General features: G+C 41.8%; 1 long non-coding RNA gene across 1 annotated transcript in view; it reads right to left on the bottom strand.

The window, feature by feature from the left end:
• The window catches only part of LOC128316438 (uncharacterized), a 40001-nt gene extending 18190 nt beyond the window's left edge, over positions 1-21811 (bottom strand). Inside the window, exon 1 of the long non-coding RNA XR_008300358.1 lies at positions 21584-21811. This is a non-coding gene — a long non-coding RNA (uncharacterized LOC128316438). The remainder of the gene's footprint in view (positions 1-21583) is intronic.
• Positions 21812-22296: the final 485 nt, after the last annotated feature.

Raw genomic sequence — 22296 nt, 5'->3', positions numbered from 1 at the left:
CTGACCGGGTGAGGGACTAAAGTTCAGGTTCCTTTGTCCATGTTAACATGTGTGTATCCAATAGAAAAACAAGGATACTGAACATTTGTCCTCAACACACACACCTAGAGAGTCCAGTAGTAATTAATGTAAGATCGTTACTTGCTGAGGGCTTTGTTAAATTATATAAAATAGCAAGTATTTACATATGACTTCCTTACTAGGACACAGTGTATTCTCGATATATTACTATCGTTACCTCTTGAGGGGTAGTGCTTGGTGCTCACTGAGTAACAAGAGAAGAATCAGTGTAAATGGTAGAGAGATTATAAGCGCCAAATACTTCTTTAATGCTTTCTCCGTTGCAGGCTCTGTGATAACACATTACATATATTAATGTATTTAATTCTCCCAATAACTTTACGATATCGTTACCATTCCTAGTATTCCCATTTTACTGATGAAGAAACTGATGCAGAATCATTTATTTGTCTAATATCTACTGAGTGTCTACCATGTACTTGATAATGGCCTAAGAATTAGGAATACCTCAAAGCATCCCTGCCTTCGTGGAATTTACTATCTAGTGGTGAGAGATAAAAATAAACTATAAAAATGTAAATTATATGGTAAGTTAGAATGGGATAAATGCTACTGAGAAAAGTAAAGCATTAAAGAAGGAAAGATTTCTGTGTCCATGTGTGTGTGCATGTGCATGCAATTTAAAATTTTTTTTAATGTTTATTTATTTCTGAAAGAGAGAGGGAGAGGGAGAGAGAGTGCGAGCAGGGGAGGGACGGAAAGAGAGGGAGACACAGAACCCAAAGCGGGCTCCAGGCTCCGAACTGTCAGCACAGAGCCTGACGCGGGGCTCAAACTCACAGACTGTGAAATCATGACCCGAGCTAAAGTCAGCACGCTCAACTGACTGAGCCACTCAGGCACCCCCATGTGCGTGCAATTTAAAGGATGTTGTGAGAAGATGCTCAATGTCACCAATCATCAGGGAGATGCAAATTAAAGCCACAATGAGACCTCACCCTACACCTGTCAGAATGGCTAGATTCAAAACAACAAGAAATAACAAGTGTTAGCAAGGACGTGGAGAAAAAGGAACCCTGTTGCACTGTTGGTGAGGATGTAAATTGGTACAGCCACTGTGGAAAACAGTATGGATGTTCTTCAAACAGAAAGAGAAATACCATATGATCCAGTAATTCCACTACTAAATATTTACCCAAAGAAAACAAAACCACTAATTTGAGAAGATAGATGCACCCCGATGTTTATTGCAGCATTCTTTATAATAGCCAAGATATGGAAGCAACCCAAGTGTCCACTGACAGGTAAGTGGGTAAAGAAGCTTTAGTATAGATTCCACCGTATGTAGGTATGTACATACAACGGAATTTTACTTGGCCATACGAAAGGATGAGCTCTTGCCATTTGCAACTACACCGATGGGCCTAGAGGCTACTACGCTAAGTAAAATAAGTCAGAGAAAGACAAATATCATAGGGATTTCACCTATACGTGGATCTCAAAGAAACGAAAAGCAGAAACAGATTCATAAATACAGAGAACTGATGGTTGCCAGAGGGGAGGGGCTTGGGGGAATAAACAAAGTGGATGAAGGGGAGTGGGAGGTACAGGCTTCCAGTTATGGGATGAATAAGTCACAGGGATAAAAGGTATGCATATGGAATATGGCAATGGTATTAGAACAGTGTAGTATGGTGACAGATGGTAGCTGCACTTGTGACGAGCATAGCATAACAAGAAGATGTGTCGAATCACTACGTCGTATTCCTGAAAGTAACATAACATGGTGTGTCAACGATACTTCAATAAAAAGAAAGGGGGAAAAAAGTTAAAAAATAAAGGATGATGAATAAGGAAAGCCTGAGAAGGGGACTTTGAGCAAAGATTGAGGGAGATGAAGAGAGACCCATATTATAAACCTCTGGGAGAAGAGTGTGTCACAAAGAGTAAACTGCCAAGTACAAAAGCCGCGAGGAGGTGCCCGGACTGTTGCAGACAGAGCAGGGAGGCCCTGGTGGGTGGAGTAAAAATGAGTATGGTGGGGAGGAACAGAAGTCAGAGAAGTAGGAGGAAAGGTCAGATCCCATGGGCTTTGCAGATATTGACTTTTATGGAACTGAGAAGCCTTGGGAGAGTTGTGAGCGGAGAAGCTACATGGTCTGACTTCTGTTGTAAAAATATCATCTGGATGTTATATTGAGAACAGACTATGTGTGGGCAGGTGGGAAATGGGTGCTGGTAGGACAGGGCAGAAACCACAGAGATGGGTTGGGAGACTATTATAATATTCTGGGAGATCTGGAGACCATTAACAATAACCCAAGAGAGTAATGGAGGAGGATGAACCAATGTAGTTGCTTGGGAGGCGGTAAGAAGTATCAGATTCTAAGCATCTCTGTAGGTGGAGTCCACAGGATTTGCTAATAGATTGGATATGAGCTAGAAAGAGAAGACAAAGGTGACTCCAAACTTTCTGCCTTGATCAATTGGAAAGGTGAGGTTGGTGTTGATTGAAGTTGAGGAGGACTTAGGGGCAGGATTGGTAAGCTCAGGAGTTCAGTTTGGATATGCTATCTTTGACACGACTATAAGACATCTGTGGCAGGCAGGATAAGGATCCCCCAAAAGGCCCATCGAGATCCTAATTCCCTGTGAATTAGGGAACCTGTGAATATGTTTGATTATATGGCAAGGGGGAATTGAATTAGTGGATGGAATTAAGGTTGCTAATTAGCTGACCTTACAATAGGGAAGGTGTCCTGCACTATTCAGGTGGATGTAATGTAATCATGTCTTTAAATGTGGAAGTCAGTGTCAGACTATGCAATGCAAGAAAGACTTCACTGGCCATTGCTGGCTTTGAAGATGGAAGGAGCCCACAAGCAAACAAATGCCAGCAGTCTCTAAAAGTTGGAAAGGCCAAGAAAATGGATTTTCCCCTAGAGCCTTTAGAAAAGAAATGCAGCCGTGCTGACACTCTGATGTTACCCACTGAGACCCATTTTGGACTTCTGACCTCCAAAACAGTAAGATAATACATTCATGTTGTTTTAAGCCACTCAGTTTATGATCATTTGTTGCAGCAGAAATAGGAAAATATAACATTTCCAAGTGGAGATTGCTTGTAGGCAGCTGGATATTTATGTCTGGACTTGGGGTCGTGGATAGGGACATTAATTTGGAGTTATTCACATATGGACGATACTTAAAAATCAGGAGACTGGATGAGATCACCAGGAAAATAAGTAAAATCAGAAGGGAAAAAGTCCAAGGACTGAGCTTGGATGAACTCTGATATTGGAGCCAGTAAAGGAGACCTGGAAGGGGAAGCTAGTGAGGGAGGATGAGAACCAGGTGGGTGTGCTGCCCAGAAGCCAAGTGAAAGAAGTGTTTCGAGGAGATGGGGTGATGACACGTGTCAACTGCTGCTGACGGGTCACGTAAGATGAGGAGTAGGAATGGATCTTTGGAGTGAGCAATGTAAAGGTTGGCCTTGACAGGAGCAATTTGGGCAGAATGGTGTGGGCTAAAACCTTCTTGAGTAGGTTTTAGCAAAACATGGGAAGAACGGAATTGGAGCCAGTGAGTCCAAATAACTTTTAAAGAGTTTGGCTACAAAAATGAGCAGAGAGATAGGGCGATAGCTGGAGATAAAAGAGGCCTTTCTGGCTGTGGGTTAGAGAAATAACAGCGTATTTGTGTGTTGATGGGAATGAGCCAGCAGGGAAGACCAGAGAGGCTAGGAAATTTGCTCAAGTTCACATGACTGTGCGGAGCAGAGATGAGTTGTCCCAGCTGAGGTCATCCTAGACAAGCCCTCCCTCAGAAGCAGAGTCACTTAGTCAACCAGCTGTTGACCAAGTACTCGTGAGTTAGCCCAGCCAAGACCAGAAGAATGGCTCAGCTGAGCCCAACTCAAATTGTTAACCGGGAGAATTGTGAGCTTAATGAGGGGTTGCTGTGTTAGGCTGAAAAGTTTATAGGCTGTTGTTATGCAGAAAAAGATAATGGGTATTGGGCCAAATTAAGCTACATGCGTTTGGGGTACAAGTAACCATGTAACTTCCAAGATCATAACTGATTAATATGCAAGAGGTGTTAGTAGCTTCATTGTAATGAGGTTGTAAGAAAACTTGCTCTTCTAGGTCAACCCAGGTGTAATAATGAATATTCTATGCTAAACATCCAATTTCCTTTTTCTCTGGGGAAAATAAAGGGAATGTAATCACCTTCAGTGACTTATTTATTTTTTAATTTTTTTTTAACATTTACTTATTATTGAGAGACAAGGAGAGACAGAGCATAGGGGAGGGGCCAAGAGATGGGGAGACACAGAATCCGAACGGGCTCCAGGCTCTGAGCTGTCAGCACAGAGCCTGACGCGGGGCTCGAACTCACAAACCGCGAAATCATGACCTGAGCCGAAGTTAGACACTTAACTGACGGAGCCACCCAGGCGCCCCTTCACTGACTTATTTATGACCTGAACATTGATATTCTTTCTCTTGACAGGTGGCAAAAAATAAGAATAAATAACACTATCACTGTTTCCTGAATGCTTGTCTAGACAGTGCCCAGGAACTGTTTTCTCTTGCCCTAATATTCTGTAATTTAATTTTGTACAGTTTACATTTTAGTCACATTTCCTGTGTAAAAACATGAGGGAATCATTTGCAACTCAAATATTTTTTATTTAAAAACATCAGTTTTCATGTTAATTAGCTCACTTGTGACAATTATTTCACAATGTATGTCAAAACATCAAATTATACACCTTAAGTATGGACAATTTTATTTGTCAATTATACCTCAATAAAGATGGGGAAAAAAGAAAATAAATTTTGGTTCTTCAAAGTAAATTTATCAAAGGAAGGAAGGAGGGAAAGAAGGAGGGAGAGAAGGGAAGGAGGGAGGAGAGAAGGTCATTTTCCAAAGCTTTAATTACCCTTAGTTTTGACCCACAAGTAACCATGCAAACTCACTTTGAGAATGTTATGAATGTGGTACAAGAAAAATTGTGATGGCCACCAACTCATCAGCTTTTGGCTATAAACTAAAACTAGGAAAGATTTAGGCCTCTTTTTTCAGAACCAGATAGGACAGGGTAAGCAGTCAGAGCAAAACCTTTAGCATCTTACCTAGTGAGTTCTAGCACAACTTCTTGTCTCATTTCTTTTCCTCTTCTGAAGGTGAGGCAGTGGTCTCCAGGTCCGATCCATGGACTCGCCTTCCCCACGCCTCAAATCCCAATCAGAGGAATCAGGAAACACTATGCCCTTGCTGGTGCTTTCTTTGTGTAAATCTAGTCACTTTTTTTTTTTTAAATGTGTGTTTGTTTTTGAGAGAGAGACAGACAGAGTCCAAGTGGGGGAGGGACAGAGAGAGAGGGAGACACAGAATCCGAAGCAGGCTCCAGGATCTGAGCTGTCAACACAGAGCCAGATGCAGGGCTCGAACTCATGAGCTGTGAGATCATGACCTGAGCCGAAGTCAGATGCTTAACCAACTGAACCACCCAGGTGCCCCTAAATCTAGTCACTTCTAGTTTTACAGAATTTAGTTTTACAGAATTTAACCAGACTGCGTTGCCAGTCCCTGTGCCTCTTTGATGTAAGAAAGATCTAGCATACTGTTTGAGGCCCATACCTTTGCAGATCAGGTAAAATGTATACACCGTTTCCTAGAGGCATGCGGCAGCAATTTGATGTTTAGATCTAAGAAATGTGTTTGCCCAAAGGCACAGTGATGTGTTAATAAACATTCCTGTCCACAGAAGTTTTTGAGTCATTTTGTGCCAGATCATTTTACAATGACCTATCAGGAAACATTTTAGAGACAACAGTTTTGTTCACAGCTCTGGTAGATGACGGAGAAATCATAAAAACCATCCTATGGAGGGGGTCCTTAATTAGAATTATGAGAGCTATTCTGAACTTGGCATCCACTGTAGAGTCCAGGCTGCGTTAGTGGATAGCTCTTCTCCATTTTGGTCTCTAGGTATTAAGCACATGAAGCATTTCCTTATCTACATAAGAGGGTGTCAATCTGTACTTCTATATAAATAACTTCTGTGTAAATCTGTTCTAAGGTCTTTGTATACATTACCTCCAAGGTGAAATATTGAATGCCCAAAGCAGTTGAATTCCATATTCTAACTTTTTTAAATTCTTAGACATAAAAACAGTCCTTGAAGATCTTCAAAGGCCATTTTGTCATGAAGTAAAGAGCAAATCTATGAATTAAAGAGGTATTGAAAGAGAAACAAGCCCTATGAATGTGTTTCTTTTAAAGTCGTTTCATAGGAAGACCCAGTAAGAAAAGTATGAAAGAGAATGATGTACCTATTGGGTGGCCATGAAAGAAGGGGAATTTTGGCAAAGGCAACACGTAATCTTGAAACTCTAGAGAAAAAGATCACAATGAGACCATTACTACATGCAATAAGGTAGTTTTTCTTCCTTTTTAAAGTTGTGGCTCAAGTGAAGCCGATTTTAAAACTAGGTAGCTAGGAAAATGCTGGTATTAACTTGCGTCTTTTCTTATGAAATGTATGTTGCCAAAAAAAGTGCATAATTTCCAGGAATGGTGAAATTGACATTAATCATATCTCCCCCAGGAGAAGGGAGGACTTTGGGATGAAAAATGTCTTTGTTATCTCTTGCTGTGTAACAAATTCCCCCCCGAATCTAGCAACTTAAAACAGCAACAATGCATTATCTCGCCTAGTTTCTGAGGATCAGGAATCCAGGACCACCTTAGCCAAGTGGTTCCGGTTCACGAGGTCATAGTCAATCTGTCAGCAGGGACTGCTGTCTCCTGAAAGCTTGAATGGAGCTTTGAGGAGAATCCACTTTCAGATGTGTTCACATGGCCGTTGGCAGAAGGTCTCAGTTCCTCACTTTCATTTTTATAACCTCTAATGTAGGAAGTGGTGTGCCACTACTTCGGCTGTATGCTAGTGGTCAAACAGATCACCTCTAGTATGACATGGGAGGGAACCACACAAGGGTATCAGGAGGTGGGATTGTTGGAGGCTGTCTTGGAGCTGGCTCTGTTTACAGTTTATTCACTTTTAAAAAATCATTCAACCCTGCCAGGTAATGGGCCAGCATCTGCAAATATACCTATATCCTTTTGGACTATACAAATCATAATCCCAGAACTTGGAGATGAAGGGGACTGTAGAGATCATCCTCTAACCCAACCCTCATTCTTGTCTAAGATTCATCAGGATAGAATAGGGAAATAAAGCCCAGAATGTATCAGTAATGCCCCAAACCACCCTCTCCTCAAGAGCTGATGCAGAATTTAATCTTTGGGCTTGTCAGTACCTTCCCCCCACCCAGTTTTTTTTTTCAATTTTTAATGTTTATTTATTTTGAGAGAGAGAGAGAGAGAGCAAGCATGAGCAAGAGAGGATCAGAGAAAGAGGGAGACACAGAATCCAAAGCAGGCTCTAGGCTCCAAGGTGTCAGCACAGAGCCCCACGCAGGACTCGAACCCACGAGCTGTGAGATCATGATCTGTGCTGAAGTCAGACACTCAACCGAGTCACCCAGGCATGCCTTTCCCCAGTTTTGTTGAGATATAGTTGACATCCATCACTATATAAGTTTAAGGCATACAGCATGATGGTTTCCTTTACATATATTGTGAAATGATTGCCACAATAAGGTCAGCTAACATACATCTCAATATAATAAAAAGAAAAGAAAAAGAAAAAAAAAGTTTCTTGTGATGGGAACTCTCAGGATTTACTCCCTTAACCACTTTCCTATATATCATACATACTGTTATCTAGAGTCATCATGTTGTACATTACATCCCTAGTACTTTTTATATTATAATTAAAAGTTAGTACTTTTTTAAATTTTATTTTTCAATTTACATCCAAATTAGTTAGCATATAGTGAAACAATGATTTCAGGAGTAGATTCCTTAATGCCCCTTCTCCATTTAGTCCCCCCCCACAACCTCTCCAGAAACCCTCTGTTTGTTCTCCATATTTAAGAGTCTCTTATGTTTTGTCCCCCTCCCTGTTTTTATATTATTTTTGCTTCCCTTCCCTTATGTTCATCTGTTTTGTATCTTAAAGTCCTCATATGAGTGAAGTCATATGTTATTTGTCTTTATCTAATTTCACTCAGCATAATACCCTCCAGTTCCATCCACATAATTGCAAATGATTTCATTCTTTTTGATTGCTGAGTAATATTCCATTGTATGTATGTATATATATATATATATATATATATATATATATATATATATATTACATCTTCTTTATCCATTCATCCATCGATGGACATTTGGGCTCTTTCCACACTCTGGCTATTGTTGATAGTGCTGCTATAAACATTGGGGTACATGTGTCCCTTTGAAACAGCATACCTGTATCCCTTGGATAAATACCTAGTAGTGCAATTGCTGGGTTGTAGGGTAGTTCTATTTTTAATTATTTAAGGAACCTCCATACTGCTTTCCAGAGTAGCTGCACCAGCTCGCATTCCCACCAGCAATGCAAAAGATCCTCTTTCTCTGCATTCTCACCAACATCTGTTGTTGCCCGAGTTGTTAACGTTAGCCATTCTAACAGGTGTAAGGTGATCTCTCATTGTGGTTTTGATTTGTATTTCCCTGGTGATGAATGATGTTGAGCATTTTTTCATGTGTCAGTTGGCCATCTGGATGTCTTCTTTGAAGAAGTGTCTATTCATGTCTTTTGCCCATTTCTTCACTGGATTATTTGTTTTTTGGGTGTTGAGTTTGAAAAGTTCTTTATAGAGTTTGGATACTAAGCCTTTATCTGATGTGTCATTTGCAAATATCTTCTCCCATCCTGTCGGTTGCCTTTTAGTTTTGCTGATTGTTTCCTTCTCTGTGCAGAAGATTTTATCTTGATGAGGTCTCAGTAGTTCATTTTTGCTTTTGTTTCCCTTGCCTCCAGAGACGTGTTGAGTAAGAAGTTGCTGTGGCCAAGATCAAAGAGGTTTTTGCCTGCTTTCTCCTCTAGGATTTTGATGGCTTCCTGTCTTACATTTAGGTCTTTCATACATTTTGATTTATTTTTGTCTATGGTGTAAGAAAGTGGTCCAGGTTCATTCTTCTGCATGTCACTGTCCAGTTTTCCCAGCACCGCTTGCTGAAGAGACTGTCTTTATTCCATTGGATATTCTTTCCTGCTTTGTCAAAGATTAGGCGGCCATACGTTTGTGGGTCCATTTCTGGGTTCTCTATTCTGTTTCATTGATCTGAAAAAGTTAGTACTTTTTGACTACCTTCCTCCACTTACCCCTCCCCCCTAATATCTTTTCATAAAATATTTGAATCCATGATCTTTTGCTTATGGTTTGTTTTACTGATAATTCACATGTACCCAAATGTTGAATTAAATTTAATTTTTACAGGTCAGTATTCATTTTTTTTAATTTATTTTTTTTTCTTTTCTTTCTTTAAAAATAGAGTAGGACCCTTGACTTGCATTTTATAAGCCTTAGGTTGGTTGTTTTTTTTGTTTTGTTTTGTTTTTGTTTTTTGTTTTTTTAAGTAATCTGTACATCCAACGTGGGACTTGAACCGACAATCCAGAGATCGAGAGTTTCACTCTCTACCAACTGAGCCAGCGAGGAACCCCTTTTTTTATTTCTAAAAAAATATTTATTGAATGTTATTTTGTGCCAAATGCATAATAGATACTGGATACACTGTTTAATGTAATATTCAGTCCTAATGAATCTTCATCTATTGGAGGGAGAGGGTATACTTACTGAGCATTAAAATAGAGAGTGTATGAGAAATGAGTAAAATATTATTCTTGTTCTTTTTTTTTTAATTTTTTTAACGTTTTATTTATTTTTGAGACAGAGAGAGACAGAGCATGAACGGGGGAGAGGCAGAGAGAGAGGGAGACACAGAATCAGAAGCAGGCTCCAGGCTCTGAGCCATCAGCTCAGAGCCCGACGCGGGGCTCGAACTCACGGACCGCGAGATCGTGACCTGAGCTGAAGTCGGACGTTTAACCGACTGAGCGCCCCAGTATTATTCTTGTTCTAAAGGAGTTTAAAGTCTAGTACAATTAATTTTGGAATTAAGCATGTAAGATGCTAATTAGCGTAATTTACTTTTCATATAACTGACCTCGTGGCACTGGTGTGCAGCTAAAAAGCTCTAACCTATGTTGGTGGTAGCTGCATTTGTTGCTGGCAATCTATCTGGCTTCATGTTACTTTAATTTGCTTACAATTTTAATGTTTTTATCAGATCGTCTTGTTTATATACACATGGAGTATATGCATAAAACAGAAAAGTGATACACAGAGTGAATGCAGCTAACAATCTCTAATTCACCTCAAGATGCTTAAAGAATGCTAAATGATGAAAGTTGTCCCAATTACCAGGAGCTTATAGCATCATTAAGAAATTAGTTTTTTAAAAAGAGTTGGCATCAGGCCCAAGATTGGAAAAAATGGGTTCTTCCCAAGGACAGAGGATGCCGCAAGTTCTTCTTCCAGCATTATGGTTGTTGTGGCTTCCTCGGTCAAATATTTGCATCCAGGAACCAAGCTGTGAATTAGAAGCTCACTGTGTATGAGTTAAATCGTTTCTCAGCAATATCCCCTCAAATCCAAACAGATTTTGGATGCAAGAGTTCTCTTTGGATGATTTCCACAAACCCCACCCTGTCTAATAAAGAAACTCCCATGGGTTTTCTCCCTGATGGCCTGTAAATTTTTCTTTCTGACTGACCTGTGAATATTGGCTCCCAACACCTGTCATTCAGGTCTGTGTTGTACGTGCCATATGTACTCCATTTGTGCATCTGTGCCAGTGCTGGCTCGCCCAATAATCAGCCAATTGGAGGGGGAGACGGAGCCCAAGATAAGCACTTTGGTTTAATTTTTTCTGCATAGTGCATAGCAGAGCATCACATAGAGGAAGGCACATAATAAATGTTCTTTGATAAAGCCAAGAGCAGCTGCTAGCACGGTTTCCAGGCCCAGGATAGGTCAGACTTGTTTCTTCTTTTTCTTGATAATATTGAATGTAGGCATTTCTTTTTTAAAAATTCTTTAGTATTATAAAGCAGCCTAGAGGCAAAAAGAAGATATGATAGATACAAAGGATCTGAGAATATTGTGGGAAAAGGGAATAGGCTTTGGAATTAGCTATGTATTCATCCATTCATTCAACAAATATTTGTCAAAAATGAACCCATACTAGTGAACAAAATTGACAAAAAGTCTTCTATCTTGGAACTTGCATTCTAGTAACTAAAATGTGTGGTATCAGAGAGTGATAAGTGCTATGAAAACAACATAAAGTGGGGCAGGGGTGAGGGACAGCCATGAGTGGGGATGCAATTTTGGTAGGAGGGTTAGGGAAGTCCTCACTGAAAGGTGACATTCGAACAAATATGTGGAGGGGGTGAGGAAGGGAGCCATGTGGATATGGAGGAAGAGCATTGGGGCAGAGGGAATGGCTAAAACAAAGGTCCTGAAGTGGGTCTGGCAAGCAGGCCAGTGTGGTGAGAGAGGAGACTGGGGATTAAACCTTGGTGTGCTTCATAGGCCACCTACGCTTCTTAAGCTTCAGCACCCCCCCACCACCACCCAACCCCCCAAAAAGTAGAGACGAGAATGTCTGTATAGCTTGCAGGACTCTTGGGAAGACCAGATGAAGTAGTGAAGGCCAGTGTCAGGTATCCATATAAGAGCTTTAATTAAAATATGAAGGCTGTCTCCTGGCACTGATACTGCTTCTGTGTCTTCCGGGAAAAGGAAGGAAATAACAATACATCGCTGGTTTGTCACGAGGAGTGAAGGGTGGCAAAATGTGCCACCCCAAAATCTACCTCTCTGGCATAAGAATTATTTTGAGAAACAGCAGGCAAAGAAGGAGCTCTGAAAATGGATTCGAAGTTACCCTTTTGTAACGGAAATTTGCACTTGTAGGGAAATCTCCTTTTGTAAGGGTGTCTCCCTCTGTGTACCAAGAGAATGACTAAATCACAAGAAACTCAACTCAGCAATGGAGAAGGTGCTGACTTAACTCTGCGTAGCAAAACTTATTCTAGTTTATCATATTTATCCCGCTCATCTCCCCATAACTGACTTCCCCCACACCTTTCTCTCTTTTGTCTTTAGCTGAAAATCGTATTTAAGTTGAATTCTAAAGGACCTCTAAGAGTTATTGAGTGTCTCCCATGCATATATGAGGTATACATGTTAATAAACTTCTGTTTCTATCTCTTTTGTTTGTCTGTTATTTGTTACAGAGCTCTCAGCAGAGAACTTGGAAGAGTAGAGGGACATTTTTTTTTCCCCTGCAGGAGCAAATGCAATAATGCATAAAATATTTAGTTCAGCGGTAGACACATGGTAGGCCCATAACTAATGGCGGTTCCCATTATCATCAGACGCTCTAATAAAGCATTCATTAATATGGAGAGAGACAAAACTGGGAGAGCAACTTTATGCCACTAACCAACAGGACTAGGCAGAAAACAGGAGCTAGGTTCAGGGCCCCAAAGAACCAGGAGATATAAGAGCAATGGATCTGAAAATCAAGGCAAAGCGATGAAGAATTCCATCGAGGTTTTACTCAAGCCCAGGGCGGTGGGTAGTGAGATTTATTTGAAGGGGCTGGAGTGGGAGAGAGCAGGGGGGCAAAAACTAGGTGAATCTGAGGCTTCAATATAAGGCAGGAAATATAACTAATAGGCATCATAAAATTGAGTGAGTAGAATCAGCATAAACAGACTTGGCTGCAAATGGGCATAAGTTGAGATATCCACGTATGTGGAAACCCGTAACTGCTAGGTGGGAGTACAGTGGGGAACATTTGGATGAGAATAAAAGTAGAGAGAAAGCAAAAATGATACAGATGTGGGAGGATACTAAAGACAGTTCCATCAGAAGTAGGAAATAGAAGTTGTATTCCTGAATGAGGCAACAAATGCTGGCCAAGCTATCTAGAAATTTTCTAGATCCCAGGTTCAATTAAGAACAATGCACTAAATAAATTCTTGAAAGTCTAAGTATTTTGGTGGTTAACGTAAGGGATTATAAAGGTGGACAGACTTAGTTTCAGATGTGTTAAATGACCTTGAATAAATTCGCCTCTAGTAGCCTTGATTCTCTAACAAGTAAAATAAGGATGGTAAATAAAGTTCTTGTGAGGACAATATATGAAAAGTCTTTTGTAGATGGTTAAACATTTTCCTAGGATTTCGTCTTTCACTTATTAAAGAAATGACAAAAAGTGTTGCTATTTGGATTTAATTTTGACCAACGAGGAAGAATCCGTGAGCTGAGTTTGGAACTTGGAAGAAAGGGGAGAAAAAACAAAGCTTACCTACATTAGAGTCATGAATAGAGAGAGCCGTGCTCAAGGCATAAGCCTTAGGTCAGAATGTTCCATTCCATTCCTCCAAGAGTTTCCCAAAGCCCAACCTGACAAGAATTTTGTTTTTCCTTTTTCAACCAGACCACCCAGACTGCCACACATTTCACACCTCTTCACAATGTTCCCTTTCCCTTTGTCTTTCTGTTTGACATTTTTGTGCAAACATTAATTATTTATTCCTGTAAGTGGTAGAAAAAGTGCTGAAGTCAGAGTCAGGAGCCCTCAAGGTCTTTTTTTTTCACACCCAAGTACACAACTGCCACCTTTTTTCTCCATCCTTCCTTTTCTTCCTCTTTCCCTTCTCTCTCTCCCTTTTTTTCCCCATCCAGACTCGTTCCAAACTCAAATTCCAAATATAAGGATTGAAAGTGCAAGGATAGAGAGTTCAACTTTAACGAGTAGGGCCAGGGTCAGTGCAGGGTGTGAACACAGGTGGCAGCCATTGCAATCTCTGTTACTTATCCACTCCCCTCTTGGGGCAAACGCTGTTCCTCCTTCTGCCTTCACCCTTGACAACAGTATCCTGATTTGTGTTCAGGGCTGCAACGTTCCCAGCCCGAGGCAATGAATCATGATAAGGTACAACAAATCATTACAAAACTTCTCGGCTTCCCCTGCTGCTAGAGGTGGGGCGATAGAAGTCACTCATACCCTTTCTTTCCTGGACATAACTTCCCTGAAGTTAGGCATGGCTGTATGACTTGCTTTAGCTAAGGAAATATGAATGGAAATTTCACCTGTCACTGCTGGATGGAGGCATGTAAGAGCTGATGTACAGGACATCGCACTCTCTTTCCCGGCTGTCACCTTGGCCCCACCCCGTGGTTCCACTTATCAACTGCATAACAAATCATTCCAAAACTTGGTAGCTTAAAGCAACTACTATCTCATGCTTCTGTGAGTTGATTGGAATCAGTTAAAAGGTGCTTCTGTTAGTCTTTCCTGAGGTTCCTCATGTCGGTACTATCAGGTCATGGTCAGGGCTGCTGTGAGTGGCTCACTCACAAGTCTGGCATCTTGGAAAGGATGCCTGGAAGGCTGAGCTTGGCTGGGTCTCTTTCTCCGTGTCATCCCAGGGCTCGTCAGTCTCCATCTGATCTTTTCATGTGGTTTCTTTATGTGATCTTTCTAGGGCATAGTGAAGAGTAGCAGAATATGCTACCCCAGAATATGCCACTTCAGCATAAGCATTATTTTGAGCTAAAGACAACTGAGAAGCCTAGATTCAAGAAAAACTCTCTTCTTTGTCCCTATTTGCCTAAAAACGGGATGTAAATTTGCAAAGGTGGCTCCCCTCTCCTATCAGGAAGGACAGAAGTTAATCACCAGAGGCAAGTCTAGACGCCTTTATCAGCCCATAGACTACACCAAAAGAATCTAGACAGCAAATCTTGCTACAGCTAGCCCTTATCTAACATTAGTTTCCCATATAATTTACCTCCCCCAGTTTGCTGCCCTAGAAACAAAGTCTCTTTCCATTGTCTAGTCATTTCTCTAAAAGTTCATTGTTCCTTTGTTAAGATATTATATAAGCCAAAGTTCTAAGCATCTCTTCAAGTGATTCATTACTGAATGATTGTGTGTATGTGTGTGTGTGTGTATGAGAGAGAGAGAGAGAGAGAGAGAGAGAGAGAGATGCATATGTTAATAAATTTGTTTACTTTTCTTGTGTTAATATCTCTTTTATGAGATGAGGCGCTTCCCACTGGGGTAAGGTTCCTAGGAGGATTTTCCTTCTCTACGATGGCGATGTAGTGGCACAAAGTTTTGAAAAGCATAAACCACCAGCCTTTTAACGACTTGGGTTCAGGATTGGCACAGCATAGCTATCACCATACTCTCTTGGTTCAAGCAGCGACAGAGCCAAACCAAATTCCAGATGGTGAGAAATAAACACCACTTCTCGACGTGGGAAATGACAAAAATTGGTGGCCATTTTTAATCTACCACATTTGCATTTAACATTAGAAAATTCAATCCTCCTCACGTAGACCTGGAGGTGCCCAGATTTGGCCTGGCGGTGGGGAAGATACCTGTCCGAGTCATAACCTGTCAACTCTCACCCCAAATTCCTGCTCTCAGAGCCTTCTCAGTTGCTTCTGGTCATTTTATGACCAAGTCTCTATTTCTTTCTGGTTTATTTCTTCCCCAGATAGGACCAGAGCTGCACCTTCATTCTCCAAGGCAGTGCTATTACAAGGGTGACAATGGGAGCAGATGAAGAGGAAATCAGACATCAGACACCCCTATTTCTACTGTCCACAGCCTCCACCCCACAGGGAGTATCCTACTGGTAGCCATTCCTCTCCCTCAAGAGCACTTTCCTGACAACTTGCTGAGGATCACCGTAACTCTCTAGGTTTCCTTTTCCCACTTCCTGTATTATACAACTTCTACTTTTTATATCTATCCAGATAAGACCAGAAGTCATTTTACATTAGAAAAATCTCCTGAGCCCAGTGAGAAGCACTTTGGCTCATCATGCTGAGCCTTATCTCAACCTCCCCACTCCACAGTACTGGCCCTGGGTCTTGTCTCCCTCACCTAAAGGCCCCATTAATGGACTTACACTTTTATCTTTTATAATTTTTACATGTGGCCTCTTGTCTGTTCTGTCAGAGATGTCTGCGTGCTTTGGGGAGGATTAGGATCATACCACTAGGAATGCAAAAGGAAGGGGAAATCAACATCCAGCTTTTGACTTCCAGAGCGGTTGGAGACTAACTAATTGTCTTAAAAGACAGTCTTTTCAAGAGGTGAAGTGATTTTCTAAATTTTTTGAGCCAGTATTAACATATCAAGAACAGAGTCTGGTGGGCTAAAATAGAAGTATTATTCCAGAGAGGGGCGCCTCTCAGTCAGTTGAGCATCCGCCTTCAGCTCAGGTCATGATCTCAGTTTATGAGTTCGAGCCCCATGTCAGGCTCTGTGCTGACAGCTCAGAGCCTGGAGCCTGCTTCGGATTCTGTGTCTCCCTCTGTCTCTCTGTCCCTCCCCCACTCGTGCTCTGTCTCTGTCTCCCTCTCTCAAATAAACATTGAGAAAAACTTTTTTTGAAGAATAAGTATTATTCCAGAGAGAGAGGACTCAGAGTGAGACTAGTCCCTGCTACAAAGGTATAGGGGGGTTGGGAGGTGATGGTGTGAACAGCCTACCTGCTACCCTGAGGGATTATGGGAAGAAGAAGGGAGACACAGGTTGTAGAATAGATAGTGAGGCTGTGAGAACCTTGTGACAGGCCTATCCTCTCCCAGGCTGATGTTCTGAAGGAAGGGGGTCATCAAATCAGTAAGAGGAGGGAAGACAGCAAAGGGGCTTTTGTCCTTTCCTTGTTTATGGCATTATTGTAATTACCATTAAATAATACGTTTGTATACTTTTATGTTTAATGACTTTCTTTTGCACTGTCCTTAAGCTCTGTAGAGGCTGTCTCGTTACTGCTTAGCAGTGCCATGCATGGACTAGATATCAAAGAAGAGAGGGACAAAAGAGACACCTGAGGTAGAGTCTTGACTCCTCAGGATCTGAGTGGCATGCAAGGAATCTGGAAGTTCTCAAATGCCCTTAGGGGCTGCTGAAAATAGAGGAGATTCAGGCTGAGGAACTTGCCGCCAGATACCACTGTGAGGGTGAGGCGAAGAAGCCCTGTGGCTGGAAACTCAAGGTGGGATGGGAAACATCTGGGGTTAGTGGCTAGACTTCCAGTGGATGCACGGCCACCAAGCAAGGGGGTGAGGTAGGGCTGAGTCCCAAGGGAGACCCTAATCAAACTCAGAGAATAGACTGAGATGAGTTCCCCAGTTAGACTTCAGCAACACACCCCCTGCAGGATGCTCTGAGGAAATCAGACATCATACACCCTGTTTCTACAGCGCACAGCCTCCATCCCACAGGGAGTGTCCTATGGGTCGGACCAGCCCACCTTAGTGGGTGCCAGCCAGTGTATACCCGAGGACAGGACCAGGTGGCCCGCAATAGAGACAGACAAGCCCCAGTCCAGCCCCATCTCCCTAGGGCCAGTGAGATATCAGCCTTCCTCTGCAGCTGGATGCCACGGTGAGGAAAGGAAAGGAAAAGAGAAACCCAGCTGTCACAGGAAGTTCAACTTTGAATGAACAGAATGTTTAGTCAACACAGAATATTTTAAGTCAAACGCACCATTAATTAGAAAAGTTCATGTGCTCTCCCCACCCACCAAACTGGCTGCCACCCTGTGGGATGGGACTCATGAAACTTGGGTCTGTTCCAGAAAATGAAAAGTAATGTGTCTTTGTACATTTCAGTTTTAGTTTGTGTTCGGTTTGCAACTTCATGCTTGGCATATTCCTTAACAGTTACGTTTCCTACACTGAAATGCAGGACCCCAGGATGCAGAAACAGCTGCATTAATTTTTAAGGCAAAAGTGTTTCTTCCTATTTCATCAGAAACCATTATCCCTTCTAAACTCCCTGTTCTCTCATGCTTTATTTAGAAAGATCCAGAACCGAGAAAACTTGAAACTCGGACAGATTACTAAGCAATTTCTAGCACCTGCCCTCTAAAGAACTTGACTCCTGGTAGCTCCAGTCACCTTTCCATGTGGTTTGCTGCTTGTCTGAAGGAGGCAGGCAGAAGCTGTCACTGAACATGCTGAGCAGAGTGGCCCAGGTGTGTCGGGAGCCACATCCCAGCTGACCCAATTCTGTAATCTTTTCTAGGCTCCCATCTGTCTCAGCCTCAGGTAACTGTCCTACTGAATTACAAAAAAAAAAAAAAAAATTAAACTAAATTCCTATTCTTAGTTCAATAGAAATAAAGTTGGAATTGTTCAAAATATATTTTCAGGAAGAAATGAAGAAATAATAAAAAAAAACATCAAAGTATACAAAGCAAAGGTTTTTTGGGTGGACAGATTTATGATAGTAATTGAAAACAAAAACAAAATCCCTCTGCAAGGAGAGCCCCAGATGCATAGCTTTAAGGGCATTCAACCACAGCTGCCTTTTCCTCTTCTTCATCCTTCATCTTGTCCTAGATTCAGAAATACCTCCTGTGCTTCTCTTCTGTCTTTAAGCATTGTTGTTCAATTGGCCAAAGTCTGGAGATACTTTTGGCTGGCGGAACTTAAGGAGGGTTGTGAGATTGGCATCTAGCAGGTAGAGGCCAAGGCTGCTGTCAAACATCGTACGGTGCACAGGACAGCCCCCACAACAAAGAACCATCCTGCCCGGAAGGGCAATTGTGCTGAGGTAGAGAAACCCTGCTTTAAGAGGCATGTGGAACAAGCCCATCTCGAGAATGCTACCCAATGTGACAATTACCTGCTATGGTCAAAGGATGTTTCTCTCTGGGGAAGGGAAACAATCACAATTCTGTATTAATTAATTAATCCATCCACTTGTGTATCCAATATTTGTTAGTATCTACTGAAAATGGTACTGCTAAGCACTAGCGAGGTGGGCAGCTTCTGTCTTGCAGAGCTGTGGACAAGTGCAAAAGAAAGGCAATAAACATAAAGTTATGCAAATGTATTATAATGGTAATTGTGACAATGCCATAAACAAAATACATGGGCTGATATAAAGAACGTATTGTGAAGGGAAAACTGGTCCCTCTAATATCAGTAGAACTTAACAGTTTCTAACTATGAACAATTAAATGAAAATCTTAATGTTTCATTCCTTGAAACTTCATCATGACTGTTTTCAACGACAATTTTTTTGTCTTCTTAGTTTTCATAAGGAGTATTGTGACTCTCCTTGTTTTCTAAATGTCTATTTGAATCTCTTTTCTGATGTAATAGCCTACTGAAGTGTGTGAATATACAAAGAAGGAAGTTGCAAACCCAACACAAACTAAAACTCAAATGTACAAAGTACTCGGTTTAATGCCGAGTACCTGCGATACCTTTCCTGTGCAACCAAAGTGATTCCAGAAAAGGACGGGGTTAGAGGGAAATCTTGGGGTACTTCAAGAGTTAAGACCAAAGGGACAGTCTCCAGTCTCCAGCTGGTGGTCAGTTTCCTTCCCTGCATATAGATATTCCGTAAGCAGCGAGACCCATATTTCAAAACTTGAGTCTATAATCTTTTCCCAGCAGAGACAATTGAGGAAGACTTCCCTGGTGGGGAAGAAGTATTTAAGCTGAGACCTAAGGATGAATTAGGCAAAGTTGGAGGAGGTGGAGGCAAGCATTCCAGGAAAGTGAAGGTCTATTTGGTATGTGTTGGCACATCAGGATAATCCTTCCACACAGAAAAAGTACTCATCATGGTCCCCTGCTTCTTTGTTCTTACGGGCAAAATCCATTTCTTCAGAGAGACCAAAACCTTACTTTTAGACTTGATCCTGGCCACGTAGCCCTACTTGGGAAGGGAATGGTGGCAAAATTTTACTATGACTCCCAGCCAGCTATCCTGAACATTTATGACAATGCATGAAAATTTGACAAACGCACGCAAAAACAAAGCAGTGGGTATTCTCTATTGCAAACGCACATGCCTATGTGTGTGCATTTTGTAGATCCGATTGAGTGCCGGGCCGGGGCAGACCTTTCTTCCCCTTTTGAACTCAAAGATTCTGTGGAGAATCTGATGAAGCCTAGAGATTTCTCCCCTGGGAAAGGCACAAATGCACACATGCAAAAATGTTTGCATACAGTTCACGGGGGTTCAAATTCTGAAGATCTGCTAGCTCAGATGAACACAGCAGCTTTCAAGCTTAGAGCAACGAATAAGGAAGAACATGTTGGTGCTGTGAGGTGCTGGGTCTTCCATCAGACATAATGAGTTTGAGGTGCATGTGGCAGGATGTTCACGTGGAAAGCAGTTTAAAATGCTTCCTGGTTTTGTGTGATTTTATAAGCATGTTGGAATTAAGAGGGAGTGGGTGGGTATGTAACAGTAAGTACAATGGGCCCCATCCCTAGAGTCCAGGTTCACCTGTGTGCATATTTAGAATTTTTTTTTCCTTAGAAAAATGTGCTTGTAGAAAATTTTCCTGGGTTTCTGCCTATTTAAAATATGACCCACCCTTTGTGTATTTTTTTAGGTCCTTTTCGTAATCATTCCCTACTGTAGAGCCTAATTAAAGAGAAGGCCAGCCTTGTGGATATCTGGGGGGCCAGTCCACGAAGAGGGGTGGAAATGTTGTATTGTGGCTGAAAAAAGTATTTGACAAACCGAGCCAGCCTTCTGCTCCCCTTCCCCTCACCCTGCTCGAGGTTCTTGCTAAACTACGCTTGGAGGAAACTGATCCTGTGAGCTGCACTGCTTTTCACTGTCCTTGGGTATAAAGCTTGGGGTTGTAGTAGGCTGAAGATGCCTCCCTAAAATATATCCACATCCTAGTCCCGGGAACCTATGAATGTTACCTCACACGGCCAAAAAAAGGATCTTCGCAAATGCAATTAAGGGTTTTGAGATGGGGAATTATCCTGGATTATCTGGGGGGGGGGGCATAAAGGCCATCACCCGTACCCTCAGGAGGGGGAGGCAGAAGGGGATTTGACACAGACAGAAGAGGGGAAGACAGAGAGAAAAGGAGGAGGCAATGTGACCATGGAGGCAGAGTTTGCAGCGATGTGACCACAAGTCAAAGAATACCCACAGCTGCCAGAACTGAAAGAGGCAAGAACAGATTCTCCGCTAGAGCCTCCAGAGGGAGCACAGCCCTGTGACACCAGGGATATTCATCTCAGAATTCTGGCCTCCAGAACTGGGAGAGAGAGACTACATTTCTATTGTTTTCAATCGTCCAGTTTGTGGTAATTTGTTGCAGCAGCCGTAGGAAACGAGGGGCAAATCTAGACAAAAGAAGAGAGGACAAACTGTCTAGATCACAGCCTGACCGTTGCTCTCCGATTTCTGATGAAGGTTTCTGGCTTCCTTTTCATTTTCAACCCCAAATATTTCTTTCGGAATCCAAGTAAACCTTCCTCTCTCACCTTGACACTTGTATTTTCAAGTTCCGCTGTTCTATACACAGAGACTGATTTTGATTTACTAAGTATAAAATCTCATTTTGTTTGTGTTGCCTCCTTCCCCTTCAGCTTATATTCCCTGCCTCCAGATAATCACTTATCACTTTGGAAGAGTCCATCACTCTCTGTCTGTCTCCCTCTTCTCCCCTCCCCACTCCTCTCCTACTGTGCTGGATCTTAAAATAAAAGTTACTTACAATAAACAGCCTCTTCTTTCTTTTCTGGTTATTTCCTCCACTCTGCGGTGCAGAACTGTAGGGCTGCTTGCCCCCAAGTGTTTGAAGCCACCCACACACTTCAAAGCACAGTCCCCAGCAGCTGACGACTGCACACAGTCAAATGACAGTCACAACGCCTTCACCATTAGTTTGTCAAATGCGCTATGAAAACGGCTCTGTAGGATGTAAGGAGAAAAGAAAAATGACATTTCATGCCCGAAATAACAAGTGGTTGAGAGTGAGAACTAAAAGCAAATCTATATATCAGACGATTTGAAAAACCCAAACAAGCCATATCAAGCCTTTTTGCATGAAGACCTCCCAGTGCTTCAGGAAGAAATGGTACAGAGAAAACTCTATGAAAACTGCCAAGAGTTGGGGCACCAGGATCTCAGGTGAACATCATAGTGCAGGGGTCAGCAAACTATGATCCATAGGTCAAACCTGGCCCACCACTTGCTTTTGTGAATAAAGTTTTATTGGAACACAGTCATGTCCATTTGTTTACATATTGTCTGTGGCTACTTTTGCACTGTGAGAGCAGAGTCAAGTAACTATGACAGAGACTGTGTGGCATGCAAAGCCTAAAATATTTAGTGGTTTTGCCCTTTACATTAAAAAAATGCCAACCGCTGTTGTAATAAAATTGTAGCAGCAGTACTGGGTACAGAGAGTAAACTCTAGCCATGAGG

The sequence above is a fragment of the Acinonyx jubatus genome, chromosome B4 (genome assembly GCF_027475565.1).
Source record: "Acinonyx jubatus isolate Ajub_Pintada_27869175 chromosome B4, VMU_Ajub_asm_v1.0, whole genome shotgun sequence".
Taxonomy (NCBI): Eukaryota; Metazoa; Chordata; class Mammalia; order Carnivora; family Felidae; genus Acinonyx; species Acinonyx jubatus.
This window is presented reverse-complemented; position numbering and strand designations above follow the sequence as displayed.